Source organism: Rosa chinensis, chromosome 7, assembly GCF_002994745.2.
Source record: "Rosa chinensis cultivar Old Blush chromosome 7, RchiOBHm-V2, whole genome shotgun sequence".
In the NCBI taxonomy this organism is placed as follows: domain Eukaryota; kingdom Viridiplantae; phylum Streptophyta; class Magnoliopsida; order Rosales; family Rosaceae; genus Rosa; species Rosa chinensis.
In genome coordinates this window covers 39369668-39377950 of record NC_037094.1, presented here as the reverse complement: position 1 = coordinate 39377950, position 8283 = coordinate 39369668, and the positions used below count along the sequence as shown (strand labels likewise).

Genomic DNA, 8283 nt, shown 5'->3' with positions numbered 1-8283 from the left:
ACAAATAAAAATCGATATACAATCTCATAATTATACATGCGTGATCGTTCAGTCATCAATATCAAATACCTAGAAACTTTTTCCCTTTAAACTATATACATATTAATGCCCTGAACCCACTATGTCAATATTGACCCGCCCACAGAGTCATATATTACATAAGCTTACGAATTAAATTGTCAACAATAAAATAAAGCGTAAATGCTCCTCAGAGCTTACTACAACAGAAGTTCAAATAACGGTAAAGTCACAAAATCGGCTTCCTATCGTTAAGCTGCAAGTATGCAATCCCAACTTCGGCCACGATTATCCTAACCTACAGGATTAACCCCTATACCGTTGAATAGTGCACCGAGTTGCCACACAACAAATCCGGTAAGCTTTTGGAAGCCCATATGAGTAACTCAAAACAATCAACATAACTCACAGAAGAGATAAGGAAAACAACTCACACTTTGATTTCTTAAAAACACGCAACATAGAAAACAACTCACTCCTTGGTTTCTATCAAAGCGTAACATAGAAAGCAACTCACACCTTGATTTCTATCAAATCGTTAATAAGGAAAACAACTTGCACCTTGTCCCCTTAAAAACCGTTAATAAGGAAGCAACTCACACCTTGTTCCCTAAAAACATGTAATCTCATGAGTTAGATATAACCTTGCCCCGTTACCCCATGAATCACAAATGGCAGACAGACTAGAGCTCTAATTGATTTTGTAACCACTCGTTCGGCCAAAGACGTAATTACCAGATATTCTGCCCGAGGTCATAGACCTTCATTCCTCGGACTTCTCAGTACCTCGGAATAAAACATTAAAGAAGTCGCACAGGACTCAAAATGTTACACAAATCTCATCGCTTTTCAAAACAAGATCGAATCAACAATTCCACAATCATTTGTTCTCCGAAAAGCCACAACACAAAACAATAAAAAGCATCATTTATGCATATTGTTTTCATAAATCAACAAAATCCAGCAACACACACACACATATATATATATATATATATATCACATAAATATATACATATATATATATATATACATGTAGTCATCTGCTCAGGAATGCCTACTAATAAGTAATACCAACTATAGTTTGCAGTTAAATCAATAATTTTCAAAATCATAAAGGTAATTTCGTTCGTAAATGAACCTTGTGAGATTACTCACCTCGAAACTCCAGCTGCGTCTTCACACCACTAGACTGCTTACAAAACGCTCTCTGTCAAGAACCTAAGGAAGTACAGCCTTGATTCAGTCAACGAATCACAATTAAATAAAGTTCTAATCCCTAAATCAAACTAAAATATCAAAGTAACGCTAATTGAGGCGAAACCACTTCCGAGACCTCCCAAAGTCTCCGGAAGACTTCCACGATCGATATGTCCAAACATTCTGAATGAATCAAATCTCCCCAAGTAGGATTCGAACCTACGACCAATCGGTTAACAGCCGATTCCTTCTTCTCCTTATTCCATAACCCGAGCTCGGAGAAGGAAGAGATAAGAGGGCCCTATGGAGAATGTGGTTAGAAATCCATAATAGAATCCGACCACAACGACCGAATTGATTAATCTTCATGCATAAGGATACTAGATTCCCACAAGTCGATCGGACGCTCGAATCCACACTAATCGAATAAATCAACCGGTATGAAACCGTAAAAATCGTAACAAATTTATACGAACAATAAAAATTGTATATTATATATCAAAACGCTCATATCAATGAGTAGAATATATATAATACCAGAAACAGTCCCTTACATGGCCAGAATGCCACCACAGGCGGTGGTGAACCGCCTCCAGCCAAAACTCAATATTTCACAAAACTTCCAACATCAAAGATGTTCATATCAGCATGCTTAACAATTTTCATAACTAGCACGAAGTGAAAATTGAAGCGTAAAGGGTCGAAAACTACCTCGCAAGCCGTGGATTACTATTCAATCCGAGTTAAACCAAGTTTCACGTGAATCGATCCAAACAACCACCACAGATCGATCCAGGAGGTTGCTGCGAGCTCCCAAAGCCTGATTTGAAGCTTCGCCGATGTTGGAGTTCGGAGAACCAATCGGGTCTGAATACACAAAACTTTGTCGCCTTGCTACGCCGTCACCGCTGGGAATCCCCGCTAGAGGATGCCAAAGGGAGGATCGCACGGCGGAGACGAGCTGATTTGGAAAGTTTCACCGCCAGAGACCTCCAGAGTTCTCCCTAAAAGCTGGGTCAGGTCTGTTGGGTTCAGGTCGGGTCAGCCAGGTTTCTTCAATATTGAAGGTATCAGTCGAGAGAAGAGAGGGAGAGGAGGATTTCCGGAAAAGGAAAATGAAATTTATGAAATGATTTTCGGATTTTCCCTATTTATACTAAAACAGAAACTTTTCCAAAAGCCATAACTTCCTCATACAAACTCTGATTGATGCATTCCGTATATCCACGAACTTGTATAGACGCGCTTTACAACTTTCGTGAAGGAAGTTTTCAGAGAATCCCAACGTATAAAAAGTAAAACTTCGCACGACCCTCTAAACTGTGAAATTCGAATAATTATACGTATGAAAACCATTCCACTTCACATACAACTTACGAATAAATCACAATATCAATTATTCGTACAATTGGTCCATTATTAATTACCAAAATTAAATAACGAAAATCCAGGTCATCACAGCCTTGAGGAAGGAATAACGACTGCTAGCTAAGCTGCACCTGTGTTGCAAACTGCTCGCTAGACTGTGGCGGTACCTCCTCCTCCTAGCCCAGATTATGTGAGATGCGAAGAGGTAGAGGAGATGATCAGGTTGCTTAATCCTAGGGCCCACCTCGATGAGGTGTATGAGGGGCCTTTCCTGCCACATATAATGCTCGCACCTTTCCCTAGAGGCTATAAAAATATCATATTTTCTACTTTTTTAAGGGAAGATGCGGAGAACGCGGCAACTCATCTGGCCAAGTTCAAGGTACAATGTGGTCAGCACCAGAATGATGACAGTCTTAAGTACAAAATCTTCGGTAGTTCTGTATCTGGAACCGCCTTCACCTAGTTCTTTAAGCTTCGACCGAGGTCAGTTGCAAGTTGGCCCGTAATGGAAAAGCTCTTCCGAGAAACCTTCGGAGCTATAGAGCCCAAAGTTGATTTGGCCTCCCTTACCCAAATGGCTCAACAACCTACGGAGTCCGCTGTTGCTTATCTTCAACAATTCCAGATTCAGAAGGCCAAGCTGAACATGGTGCTGCCAGAAAGGGAATTAGTTAAATTGGCAATCAAGGGTTTGGAACCACTCCAGCGAAAGAAGCAACATGGCAGCATGATCCAGTCAATGGGAGAGCTTATTACTGAGGTAGGCAGCTTTGAGCACCTTCTTAGGGAGACTGATGCTAGGAAGAATGCATCCAAGGGGACATATGTTCCTAAGAAACACCAGACCGTGGCTGCCCTAAATTACCAGCCAACCACATACGACCCCTACTATCAGGGCGAGGAGGTTTTCCCAAATGAAGATGAAGAGGAAGAGAATGATATCTCTGCCTTTGAGTTAACCGGGAGGAAAGGCTCAGCCCTCAAGCAGCTGAAGCTAATTAAGGAACCGGTCAAGCTCAAGTCTGTGACCTTTACCAAACCTGAATTCGCGACAAACACATATGATGCTAAAAAGGCGCTGATAGGAGCAAAAAGTGTGATGATATTATTGAATATGTGCCCCATTTTAGCCTTGTTTCTCCTTTAGTTTAGTGTTTTGAGTCATTAAGTCATTTTCAGAGTCTTGTTGAGTGTTTGGAGTGAAATAGGTGTGAAAAGTAAAATTCATGAAAAATCCTAGCTGGATCAGGATTCTTCACTGTCGACTATTTTTGCGGTCTTTAAATTTTAATTCCCTTTATTTTCTCTAGAAAATTCTGATATTCTCCTGCTTGTTGTAGAAAACATTGCCTGGTGGAACTCTTAGAAACAGCAACAATGGAGTCATAAAATAAAGTATTAAGATCTTTGACCAAGCAATGAAGAAAGGAAATAAAGGAGAAAGACGTTTTCAGTTGGGGAATAAAGGAGAAAGACGTTTTTAGTTGGGGAATAAAAGAGAAAGATGTTTCAACTGAAAAATAAATAAGAGAAAGACGTTTCAGCTTGGAAATTAAAGAATTGCCCCATTATGAGAGGAGTTAATTACACTACTAGAATTATGCTCATAGACATCATGACAATTAAATCGGTGAGAAATACACGCGATGCAAAACAATGTTATTAACATCGATTCCTCAAAAACCGATTTGTATGCATATAACTGACATCGGTTTTGAAATTAGCCGGTGACAAAACTTTCATTTGAATTTTCAGAAAAAAGCTGAGCGGCTAAGTTAAAAAATTTTAAAGAAGCGCGGGGAGGGAAAAGTTCATTCCCACACTTAGACATATTTGGACTAATATTGACTTCAGCTTGCCCTAACACTATTCGACCAAACCTCCCTTTCCTCCTCTTCATTCTCCTCTTTTGACCAATACTGTCCTCCTCTTTGTTCTCCGTCTCCGACCAATACCCTCCTCGTTTTCATTCTCCAGCTCCAACCAGAACCCGACCCTCCTGATCCTCCTCATTTTCTGCGTTGGACCAGCTCCTCAGCTTGAAGACGATGAACATAATCCGAGTTTGTGGCCGGTGATTTGGAGAAAATTTGAGCTTTTCTTTCATAGGTAATTCACGACTTTGTTCAATGAATGTCTTCGAAGGATTTGTGAGTCCTTAATTCACCGATCTGCTTATTCAAAAAAAAATTCACCGATCTGCTTTTGTTTCTTAATTTGCTTCCAAGGATTTGATGGGTGTTTTTAGGTTTTGGGTTTCCTTTTGTTTTCTGGTGGTGGGTTTGGTTCTCAAGGACTCAATGCTTGTATAAAGCTTCGTTCTTTTGGGTTTATGATACTGCTTTGCTCTGTTCCTTTTCTGATAGTTCGAAGCTTAAAGCTTCAAATTTTGGTGAGTTGTGCTTGCCAAGTTTGTATCTTTATTGGTCTCTTTGCTCGGTTTTGGTTTCTAGACTTGGTTTTGGTTGATTGCTCTCAGTCTGGAACTGGGTTTATTTTATTTCAAATTGCAAGTGTGTGATATAGTTGCTTAGCTCTGTAGATTTGATGAATGAGGTCTTGGGGTTTTGTGGGGTTTACACGGAGATTGGCTTTTGGGGTTGGTCTATATATTGAGGGCATATTTTGGGTTTTAGAAGCAGAATATGTGTGATTCTCTTGGGGTGAATAGCACAATATGATTGGGTTTCAGTATTTTATTAGATTTTCTGCAATATATTATGGTAGATTCCTCATATTGCAGTTCAATTTTGTAATAATTTTTTGTTGGTAGTTGATGTTTGGTTGTCCATAACTATAATAAACTTAAAATTTGTGATCGTTCTCTCATTTGTTCTTGTACTATGCCCAAATAAAAAGAGATGCTTGTCAAAAAGCAACACAGATTATTCAAATTTTATGATAGGTATTTCTGCTGTGCATAAGTACTCTATATGTGTTACAAATCAAAAGGAATTTTTAGTGTCTGGTGGATCCACACCTGCACCAAAACCTTGTTTGACTTGCATAAGCCACCATTTACTTGGTGGGATCTTCCAGGTCCTTCACTAATTGATTAGCATAGTGATGAGCTAGGCATGCCAAATAAGTAGTGAGCATAATGTGCCATCTGCTAGGTCGATGCTTGGCTATGTGCTTTTCAAACACTTTAACTGGTAATATGAAAATGTAGGCTTTAAAAGTCAAGGAATGCCTAATGTGCCCTTTTTCATCTTAGAGTTGTTGCCTTCCTAGAGGTCCCAGTTCTCTGCACCTACTTATTATTTGTTCCCTTCTGTTCATTGGCTTGTAAGTAACTAGATGTCCCTTTCCTGTTCTATGATGCAGGAAATGAAGCGACGATGTGATGAGAAACGGTCTATTCCTTTCTCTTTTAACTTTTTTTTTTCTTCTTTTTTTACCTATTTGAAGTAAAGTTTTTCTGAATATGGTTTGGCACATTATCTTCAAAGAGGTAGCAACTGCAAGTAGTACAACAGAAAGAAAAAGGGAGATCAAAACGTGGGAAGGGTGAAAGCTTTACTTTGCAGCAACTGCAAGTAGCTCGTGAGGAATATGATGAGGAAGCTATACTGTGTGTTTTCCGGTTGAAGTCCCTGAAGCAAGGGCAAGCCCGAAGTTTTCTAACACAAGCAACTCGCCACCATGCTGCTCAGGTTTTCTTTTTATCTCCAACAAGTTTAAAAGTCATCACCTCCGATTCTTCTTATAGTTTGATGCAAAACTAACACTCCAGAACCTCTTCTATTTTTGTATTCAGTTGAACTTCTTCCGGAAAGGACTCAAGTCACTTGAGGCTGTCAAGCCACATGTTAGGTTGGTTACAGAGGAGGAAGGTGATGAGAGTGTTCGCAGGGTTTAGATGATGAGGAAGGTGATGAGAGTGGTCATGCAACCGGGAGTTAGAATGAGAACCCCGGTGTCAATCCCAAATCTTCAGGAAACTTGAAAAATGGTAAATCTTTATTGTCAGTGCTTTGAATTTTGAGTCTAAAATGATCTGAGAAAAGGGAATGTAGAAAGATGTTGATTCTGTTTGGTACCATTATATGGTTCATTTGAAGAACATAACAAGGGATTATTAGAAAGAGTGATTAGTTAACTCTGTGTGTATGTTGTCTAAATTATAAGGACTCTCAACCTCTCAACACCTGTTAATTAAACTCTAAAGGGTTCATTTTCAAGACCATGTCACTTTGGCCCATGTGTCTTTTGCATCCCATCACAAGCCACCGACTATTTGTTCATACACATTTATACTATTTCAGTTGAAGATTTCTTCTACTACACTAATATTGTGATTGCTCTCTCTTTTTCATATTCCTTCCGTATCTCAATTGCCAACACATTTTTCCTTGTACTTTTAGATTTAGTATATATAGCTTGCTAGCTTAGCTAGAGAGAAACATTAAGTCTTAGTTCCTAAGTTGACAACTTCACTACACACACAAACTGATCAACTATACACATAAGTGATCAAGAAGTAGACTACAGTAGTAGTAATGGCAGATTGGGGACCGGTGGTGATAATGGTTGTGTTGTTTATACTGTTAAGTCCAGGGCTACTGTTTCAGCTGCTGGGGAAGAGCAGAGTGGTGGAGTTTTGCAACATGCAAACCAGCGGACTATAGTTGTATTATATGCTCTTAAGAACCTGTGCCTCTGTTTCTAGTGACAAATATGTCCAATTTTGTTTCCATTGCCACTTATTTACTTCTTTCTTTTTATTTAGATGACTATGGTAGTAGTCTAATTTTTTAGGTAGAATCCATCTCCCTTGATGAAGCTGCAAGGTTATTACTTGGGGATGCACACAATGCATCCGTAATGAGAAGTAAGAAATCTATACTTGCTTTTGTTTATTCTTGAATCTTTTTGACATATTACTTAAGGAGCTGAAACTCTTGCCTTTTCTCTACTTGACGAAGCAGGTAAAGTAAGGCGGATTTATGATATTGCAAATGTTTCGTCCTCCATGAATCTTATTGAAAAGGTAAAACTTGTAGAACATGTGATAGAGAAATATTAGAATTCATAATGTCTTAAACAGCTAGTATAATGTACTGCCAAGCTAAACTGTGCCCCTTGTTCAAAAATATGTAGACCCACACAGCAGATACAAGGAAGCCTGCATATAAATGGTTGGGATTGAGAGGAAAAGATGCTACGAGTTCAACTTCAGACGAGTCTAGAAAAAGAGCCTTTGGAACAGATATCACAAACGTTATAAGAGGGGCAAAGTAGAATCTTCTGCTGCTGGGAAATTGGAAGCTCAGAAACAAAAGCAACATGAGAGTATAGTACGGTAATGTGAGAGCATAGTACGTAAGGTTGATAGGAACAATTCAGAGGACTTGAAAGAAAATACAAAGAGCTACCAATTTGGCCCTTTTGCCCCAGTTGCTATTGCCAGAGCTGGGAATTTCAACATGAAGAAGGTTGACTGGGACAATTTTTCCTCTACGTACTTACCGTCCCTAGTATCATAATCAAGGTATCATCATCTTATGCTTCAGCCTGATGTGCAGGTATATGATAAGACATACAAGGCTTATATATATGGACGCAAGAAAAAGTCAAACTATTACTAAGCTACCTTGGTTTGTAGATTACTTGATTAATTAAAGAGCAATGCTCTCTTCAGTACTTGCCTTACAATTTCAAACAATCTTTCTTGTTCAATGTAGATTATTT

At 39.0% G+C, this 8283-nt stretch overlaps 1 long non-coding RNA gene across 1 annotated transcript; it reads left to right on the top strand.

Moving 5' to 3' along the window:
* Window positions 1-6331: 6331 nt before the first annotated feature.
* LOC112180593 lies at window positions 6332-7813 on the top strand. Its single transcript, XR_002928371.2, has 4 exons — window positions 6332-6544; window positions 7351-7423; window positions 7521-7582; window positions 7693-7813. It is a non-coding gene; the product is annotated as an uncharacterized LOC112180593 (long non-coding RNA).
* The last annotated feature ends 470 nt before the right edge of the window (window positions 7814-8283 follow it).